This window comes from Hypanus sabinus, chromosome 6 (assembly GCF_030144855.1).
Source record: "Hypanus sabinus isolate sHypSab1 chromosome 6, sHypSab1.hap1, whole genome shotgun sequence".
NCBI classification, from domain to species: Eukaryota; Metazoa; Chordata; class Chondrichthyes; order Myliobatiformes; family Dasyatidae; genus Hypanus; species Hypanus sabinus.
Window position 1 is genome coordinate 178,238,943 of NC_082711.1, and position 9,520 is coordinate 178,248,462.

The window sequence follows — 9,520 nt, forward strand, 5'->3', positions numbered from 1 at the left end:
TTACTGACGAGAAAATAAAATGTGAAATATCCTGTCTCCGTGATGGTCATTATATCCATCTAACCTATCTCGGGGCTCAGTGACCGCTGGACTGGGAAACACGTAAAACCGCAGAAACTAGGAGAGAATCGGTGGGCGGAGTCAGGGGTCAGAGGTGGTGTCTGAGTCACTGAGGTTTCCCAGCCGTTTACATCTGTAACCACGGCGATGGGGATTCACTCTGCGGGGACCTGTGGATCAGGGCTCGCTGGAGTGGGAGACAATATACCAGAGGGTCATAGAACACAGAACAGTACAGCACAGTGCAGGCCCTTCGGCCCACGATGTTGTGCTGACCTTTGAACCTACTCTAAGGTCAAAGTAACCCTTCCCTGCCCCCAGAAGGTTTCATTGATCGTCCGCGTCCCTGTCTAAGACTCTCTTTGAAGAGTCCCCAAGGGCGCCACGTAGCGGCGAGCGTGACTATTACAGCTCGGTGCGCTTGGCAGCCCCAAGTTCAATTCCTTCCGCTGTCTGTAAGCAGTTTGTACGTTCTCCTGCGATCACGTGGGTTTCCTCCGGGTGCTCCGGTTTCCTCCCACATTCCAACGACAATAGGTTCTTTGTCCCATGCTATGGATGAAGGAACTGGGGGTTTGTAGATGATACCGAGATAGCTGGGGTGGGGGTGGGGTTGTGGTAACAGAGAGTGTTGAGGAAACAGGGAGGTTGCAGAAGGATTTAGAGAATGGGTGGAGAAGGAATACAGCGTAGGGAGATGAACGGTCATGCACTTTGGTAGAAATAATAAAGGTGTAGACTATTTTCTAAACGTGCAGAAAATTCAGAAATCAGAGGTGCAAAGGGTCCTGGTACAGTATTCTCTGAAGGTTAAATGCAGGATGTGTCAGTCGTAAGGAAGTCCGATGCAACGTTAGCGTTCATTTGGAAAGAAATAGAACATGAAAGCAAGGATGAACTCCTGTTCGCGGGATTAAAACGGGAGAATTTGATGTCTCGGGGACTGTAGTCGACAGAGGTCGGAAGAATGAGGCGACAGTGATCCTCATGGAAACCTATCAAATACTGAAAAGCCTAGATAGAGTGGGTGTGGAGAGGATGTTTCCTATAGTGGGGGAGTCTAGGACCAGAGGACACAGATAGAGTGGGTGTGGAGAGGATGTTTCCTATAGTGGAGGAGTCTAGGACCAGAGGACACAGATAGAGTGGGTGTGGAGAGGGTGTTTCCTACAGTGGGGGAGTCTAGGACCAGAGGACACAGATAGAGTGGGTGTGGAGAGGATGTTTCCTACACTGGGGGAGTCTAGGACCAGAGGACACAGACAGAGTGGATGTGGAGAGGATGTTTCCTAGAGTGGGGAGAGTCCGGGACCAGAGGACACAGATAGAGTGGGTGTGGAGAGGATGTTTCCGATAGTGGGGGTGTCCAGGACCGGAGGACACAGATAGAGTGGGTGTGGAGAGGATGTTTCCTACAGTGGGGGAGTCTAGGACCAGAGGACACAGATAGAGTGGGTGTGGAGAGGATGTTTCCTACAGTGGGGAGAGTCAGGGACCAGAGGACACAGATAGAGTGGGTGTGGAGAGGATGTTTCCTATAGTGGGGGAGTCTAGGACCAGAGGACACAGATAGAGTGGATGTGGAGAGGATGTTTCCGATAGTGGGGGAGTCTAGGACCAGAGGACACAGATAGAGTGGGTGTGGAGAGGATGTTTCCGATAGTGGGGGAGTCTAGGACCAGAGGACACAGATAGAGTGGGTGTGGAGAGGATGTTTCCTATAGTGGGGAGTCTAGGACCAGAGGACACAGATAGAGTGGATGTGGAGAGGATGTTTCCTACAGTGGGGGAGTCTAGGACCAGAGGGCACAGATAGAGTGGATGTGGAGAGGATGTTTCCTGTAGTGGGGGAGTCTAGGACCAGAGGACACAGATAGAGTGGATGTGGAGAGGATGTTTCCGATAGTGGGGGAGTCTAGGACCAGAGGACACAGATAGAGTGGGTGTGGAGAGGATGTTTCCTATAGTGGGGGAGTCTAGGACCAGAGGACACAGATAGAGTGGATGTGGAGAGGATGTTTCCTATAGTGGGGGAGTCTAGGACCAGAGGACACAGATAGAGTGGATATGGAGAGGATGTTTCCTATAGTGGGGGAGACTAGGACCAGAGGGCACAGATAGAGTGGATGTGGAGAGGATGTTTCCTATAGAGGGGAGTCTAGGACCGGAGGACACAGATAGAGTGGATGTGGAGAGGATGTTTCCTGTAGTGGGGGAGTCTAGGACCAGAGGACACAGATAGAGTGGATGTGGAGAGGATGTTTCCTGTAGTGGGGGAGTCTAGGACCGGAGGACACAGATAGAGTGGATGTGGAGAGGATATTTCCTATAGTGGGGAGTCTAGGACCAGAGGACACAGATAGAGTGGATGTGGAGAGGATGTTTCCTATAGTGGGGAGTCTAGGACCAGAGGACACAGATAGAGTGGATGTGGAGAGGTTGTTTCCTATAGTGGGGGAGTCTAGGACCAGAGGACACAGATAGAGTGGATGTGGAGAGGATGTTTCCTATAGTGGGGAGTCTAGGACCAGAGGACACAGATAGAGTGGATGTGGAGAGGTTGTTTCCTATAGTGGGGGAGTCTCGGACCGGAGGACACAGATAGAGTGGATGTGGAGAGGATGTTTCCTATAGTGGGGGAGTCTAGGACCAGAGGTCACAGATAGAGTGGGTGTGGAGAGGATGTTTCCTATAGTGGGGGAGTCTAGGACCAGAGGTCACAGATAGAGTGGGTGTGGAGAGGATGTTTCCTACAGTGGAGGAGTCTAGGACCAGAGGACACAGATAGAGTGGATGTGGAGAGGATGTTTCCTATAGTGGGGAGTCTAGGACCAGAGGACACAGATGGAGTGGGTGTGGAGAGGATGTTTCCTATAGTGGGGGAGTCTAGGACCAGAGGACACAGATAGAGTGGATGTGGAGAGGATGTTTCCTATAGTGGGGGAGTCTAGGACCAGAGGACACAGATCGAGTGGATGTGGAGAGGATGTTTCCTATAGTAGGGGAGTCTAGGACCAGAGGACACAGATAGAGTGGATATGGAGAGGATGTTTCCTATAGTGGGGGAGACTAGGACCAGAGGGCACAGATAGAGTGGATGTGGAGAGGATGTTTCCTACAGTGGGAGAGTCTAGGACCAGAGGACACAGATAGAGTAGATGTGGAGAGGATGTTTCCTATGATGGGGGAGTCTAGGAACAGAGGACACAGATAGAGTGGATGTGGAGAGGATGTTTCCTATGATGGGGGAGTCTAGGACCAGAGGACACAGATAGAGTGGATGTGGAGAGGATGTTTCCTATAGTGGGGGAGTCTAGGACCAGAGGACACAGATAGAGTGGATATGGAGAGGATATTTCCTATAGTGGGGGAGACTAGGACCAGAGGGCACAGATAGAGTGGATGTGGAGAGGATGTTTCCTACAGTGGGAGAGTCTAGGACCAGAGGACACAGATAGAGTAGATGTGGAGAGGATGTTTCCTATAGTGGGGGAGTCTAGGACTAGAGGACACAGATAGAGCAGATGTGGAGAGGATGTTTCCTACAGTGGGGGAGTCTCGGACCGGAGGACACAGATAGAGTGGATGTGGAGAGGATGTTTCCTATAGTGGGGGAGTCTCGGACCGGAGGACACAGATAGAGTGGGTGTGGAGAGGATGTTTCCTGTAGTGGGGGAGTCCAGGACCAGAGGACACAGATAGAGTGGGTGTGGAGAGGATATTTCCTACAGTGGGGGAGTCTAGGACCAGAGGACACAGATAGAGTGGATGTGGAGAGGATATTTCCTACAGTGGGGGAGTCTAGGACCACAGATAGAGTGGATGTGGAGAGGATGTTTCCTGTAGTGGGGGAGTCTAGGACCAGAGGACACAGATAGAGTGGGTGTGGAGAGGATGTTTCCTATAGTGGGGGAGTCCAGGACCAGAGGACACAGATAGAGTGGGTGTGGAGAGGATGTTTCCTTTAGTGGGGGAGTCTAGGACCAGAGGACACAGATAGAGTGGGTGTGGAGAGGATGTTTCCTATAGTGGGGAGTCTAGGACCAGAGGACACAGATAGAGTGGATGTGGAGAGGATGTTTTCTATAGTGGGGAGTCTGGGACCAGAGGACACAGATAGAGTGGGTGTGGAGAGGATGTTTTCTATAGTGGGGAGTCTGGGACCAGAGGACACAGATAGAGTGGGTGTGGAGAGGATGTTTTCTATAGTGGGGAGTCTGGGACCAGAGGACACAGATAGAGTGGGTGTGGAGAGGATGTTTCCTATAGTGGGGAGTCTGGGAGCAGAGGACACAGATAGAGTGGGTGTGGAGAGGATGTTTCCTATAGTGGGGAGTCTGGGACCAGAGGACACAGATAGAGTGGGTGTGGAGAGGATGTTTCCTATAGTGGGGAGTCTAGGACCAGAGGACACAGATAGGGTGGATGTGGAGAAGATGTTTCCTATAGTGGGGGAGTCTCGGACCGGAGGACACAGATAGAGTGGGTGTGGAGAGGATGTTTCCTATAGTGGGGGAGTCTAGGATCAGAGGACACAGATAGAGTGGGTGTGGAGAGGATGTTTCCTACAGTGGGGGAGTCTCGGACCGGAGGACACAGATAGAGTGGATGTGGAGAGGATGTTTCCTACAGTGGGGGAGTCTCGGACCGGAGGACACAGATAGAGTGGGTGTGGAGAGGATGTTTCCTACAGTGGGGGTGTCTCGGACCGGAGGACACAGATAGAGTGGATGTGGAGAGAATGTTTCCTATAGTGGGGGTGTCTAGGACCAGAGGACACAGATAGAGTGGATGTGGAGAGGATGTTTCCTATAGTGGGGAGTCTAGGACCAGAGGACACAGATAGAGTGGGTGTGGAGAGGATGTTTCCTACAGTGGGGGAGTCTAGGACCAGAGGACACAAATAGAGTGGATGTGGAGAGGATGTTTCCTACAGTGGGGGAGTCTAGGACCGGAGGACACAGATAGAGTGGGTGTGGAGAGGATGTTTCCTATAGTGGGGGAGTCTCGGACCGGAGGACACAGATAGAGTGGGTGTGGAGAGGATGTTTCCTATAGTGGGGGAGTCTCGGACCGGAGGACACAGATAGAGTGGGTGTGGAGAGGATGTTTCCTATAGTGGGGGAGTCTAGGACCAGAGGACACAGATAGAGTGGATGTGGAGAGGATGTTTCCTATAGTGGGGGAGTCTAGGACCAGAGGACACAGATAGAGTGGATGTGGAGAGGATGTTTCCTATAGTGGGGGAGTCTAGGACCAGAGGACACAGATAGAGAGGATGTGGAGAGGATGTTTCCTATAGTGGGGGAGTCTAGGACCAGAGGGCACAGATAGAGTGGGTGTGGAGAGGATGTTTCCTACAGTGGGGGAGTCTAGGACCAGAGGGCACAGATAGAGTGGGTGTGGAGAAGATGTTTCCTATAGTGGGGAGTCTAGGACCAGAGGGCACAGATAGAGTGGGTGTGGAGAAGATGTTTCCTATAGTGGGGAGTCTAGGACCAGAGGACACAGATAGAGTGGATGTGGAGAGGATGTTTCCTATAGTGGGGGAGTCTAGGACCAGAGGGCACAGATAGAGTGGGTGTGGAGAAGATGTTTCCTATAATGGGGGAGTCTAGGACCAGAGGGCACAGATAGAGTGGATGTGGAGAGGATGTTTCCTACAGTGGGGGAGTCTAGGACCGGAGGACACAGATAGAGTGGATGTGGAGAGGATGTTTCCTACAGTGGGGGAGTCCAGGACCAGAGGACACAGATAGAGTGGGTGTGGAGAGGATGTTTCCTGTAGTGGGGGAGTTTAGGACCAGAGGGCACAGATAGAGTGGATGTGGAGAGGATGTTTCCTGTAGTGGGGGAGTTTAGGACCAGAGGGCACAGATAGAGTGGATGTGGAGAGGATGTTTCCTGTAGTGGGGGAGTTTAGGACCAGAGGGCACAGATAGAGTGGATGTGGAGAAGATGTTTCTTTTAGTGGGGGAGTCTCGGACCGGAGGACACAGATAGAGTGGATGTGGAGAGGATGTTTCCTATAGTGGGGGAGTCCAGGACCAGAGGACACAGATAGAGTGGATGTGGAGAGGATGTTTCCTATAGTGGAGGAGTCTAGGACCAGAGGACACAGATAGAGTGGACGCGAAGAAGATGTTTCTTTTAGTGGGGGAGTCTCGGACCGGAGGACACAGGTAGAGTGGATGTGGAGAGGATGTTTCCTATAGTGGGGAGTCTGGGACCAGAGGACACAGATAGAGTTGATGTGGAGAGGATGTTTCCTATGGTGGGGGAGTCTAGGACCGGAGGACACAGATAGAGTGGATGTGGAGAGGATGTTTCCTATAGTGGGGAGTCTGGGACCAGAGGACACAGATAGAGTTGATGTGGAGAGGATGTATCCTATGGTGGGGGAGTCTAGGACCGGAGGACACAGATAGAGTGGATGTGGAGAGGTTGTTTCCTATAGTGGGGGAGTCTAGGACCAGAGGACACAGATAGAGTGGATGTGGAGAGGATGTTTCCTATAGTGGGGAGTCTGGGACCAGAGGACACAGATAGAGTTGATGTGGAGAGGATGTTTCCTATAGTGGGGGAGTCTAGGACCGGAGGACACAGATAGAGTGGATGTGGAGAGGATGTTTCCTATAGTGGGGAGTCTAGGACCAGAGGGCACAGATAGAGTGGATGTGGAGAGGATGTTTCCTATAGTGGGGGAGTCTAGGACCAGAGGACACAGATAGAGTGGATGTGGAGAGGATGTTTCCTATAGTGGGGGAGTCTAGGACCGGAGGACACAGATAGGGTGGATGTGGAGAGGATGTTTCCTATAGTGGGGAGTCTGGGACCAGAGGACACAGATAGAGTTGATGTGGAGAGGATGTTTCCTATGGTGGGGGAGTCTAGGACCGGAGGACACAGATAGAGTGGATGTGGAGAGGATGTTTCCTATAGTGGGGAGTCTGGGACCGGAGGACACAGATAGAGTTGATGTGGAGAGGATGTTTCCTATGGTGGGGGAGTCTAGGACCGGAGGACACAGATAGAGTGGATGTGGAGAGGTTGTTTCCTATAGTGGGGGAGTCTAGGACCAGAGGACACAGATAGAGTGGATGTGGAGAGGATGTTTCCTATAGTGGGGAGTCTGGGACCAGAGGACACAGATAGAGTTGATGTGGAGAGGATGTTTCCTATAGTGGGGGAGTCTAGGACCGGAGGACACAGATAGAGTGGATGTGGAGAGGATGTTTCCTATAGTGGGGAGTCTAGGACCAGAGGGCACAGATAGAGTGGATGTGGAGAGGATGTTTCCTATAGTGGGGGAGTCTAGGACCAGAGGACACAGATAGAGTGGATGTGGAGAGGATGTTTCCTATAGTGGGGGAGTCTAGGACCGGAGGACACAGATAGGGTGGATGTGGAGAGGATGTTTCCTATAGTGGAGGAGTCTAGGACCAGAGGACACAGATAGAGTGGGTGTGGAGAGGATGTTTCCTATAGTGGGGGAGTCTAGGACCGAAGGACACGGATAGAGTGGGTGTGGAGAAGATGTTTCCTATAGTGGGGGAGTCTCGGACCGGAGGACACAGATAGAGTGGATGTGAAGAAGATGTTTCCTATAGTGGGGGGAGTCTAGGACCAGAGGGCACAGATAGAGTGGATGTGGAGAGGATGTTTCCTACAGTGGGTGAGTCTAGGACCAGAGGACACAGATAGGGTGGATGTGGAAAGGATGTTTCCTATAGTGGGGAGTTTAGGACCAGAGGGCACAGATAGAGTGGATATGGAGAGGATGTTTCTTATAGTGGGGGAGTTTAGGACCGGAGGACACAGATAGAGTGGATGTGGAGAGGATGTTTCCTTTAGTGGGGGAGTCTCGGACCGGAGGGCACAGATAGAGTGGATGTGGAGAGGATGTTTCCTACAGTGGGGGAGTCTAGGACCAGAGGGCACAGATAGAGTGGATGTGGAGAGGATGTTTCCTATAGTGCGGGGAGTCTAGGACCAGAGGGCACAGATAGAGTGGATGTGGAGAGGATGTTTCCTATAGTGGGGAATCTCGGACCGGAGGACACAGATAGAGTGGATGTGGAGAGGATGTTTCCTATAGTGGGGGAGTCCAGGACCAGAGGACACAGATAGAGTGGATGTGGAGAGGATGTTTCCTATAGTGGAGGAGTCTAGGACCAGAGGACACAGATAGAGTGGACGCTAAGAAGATGTTTCTTTTAGTGGGGGAGTCTCGGACCGGAGGACACAGGTAGAGTGGGTGTGGAGAGGATGTTTCCTATAGTGGGGAGTCTGGGACCAGAGGACACAGATAGAGTTGATGTGGAGAGGATGTTTCCTATAGTGGGGAGTCTGGGACCAGAGGACACAGATAGAGTTGATGTGGAGAGGATGTTTCCTATGGTGGGGGAGTCTAGGACCGGAGGACACAGATAGAGTGGATGTGGAGAGGTTGTTTCCTATAGTGGGGGAGTCTAGGACCAGAGGACACAGATAGAGTGGATGTGGAGAGGATGTTTCCTATAGTGGGGAGTCTGGGACCAGAGGACACAGATAGAGTTGATGTGGAGAGGATGTTTCCTATAGTGGGGGAGTCTAGGACTGGAGGACACAGATAGAGTGGATGTGGAGAGGATGTTTCCTATAGTGGGGAGTCTAGGACCAGAGGGCACAGATAGAGTGGATGTGGAGAGGATGTTTCCTATAGTGGGGGAGTCTAGGACCAGAGGACACAGATAGAGTGGATGTGGAGAGGTTGTTTCCTATAGTGGGGGAGTCTAGGACCGGAGGACACAGATAGGGTGGATGTGGAGAGGATGTTTCCTATAGTGGGGAGTCTGGGACCAGAGGACACAGATAGAGTTAATGTGGAGAGGATGTTTCCTATGGTGGGGGAGTCTAGGACCGGAGGACACAGAGAGAGTGGATGTGGAGAGGATGTTTCCTATAGTGGGGAGTCTGGGACCAGAGGACACAGATAGAGTTGATGTGGAGAGGATGTTTCCTATGGTGGGGGAGTCTAGGACCGGAGGACACAGATAGAGTGGATGTGGAGAGGATGTTTCCTATAGTGGGGAGTCTGGGACCAGAGGACACAGATAGAGTTGATGTGGAGAGGATGTTTCCTATAGTGGGGGAGTCTCGGACCGGAGGACACAGGTAGAGTGGATGTGGAGAGGATGTTTCCTATAGTGGGGAGTCTGGGACCAGAGGACACAGATAGAGTTGATGTGGAGAGGATGTTTCCTATGGTGGGGGAGTCTAGGACCGGAGGACACAGATAGAGTGGATGTGGAGAGGATGTTTCCTATAGTGGGGAGTCTGGGACCAGAGGACACAGATAGAGTTGATGTGGAGAGTATGTTTCCTATGGTGGGGGAGTCTAGGACCGGAGGACACAGATAGAGTGGATGTGGAGAGGTTGTTTCCTATAGTGGGGGAGTCTAGGACCAGAGGACACAGA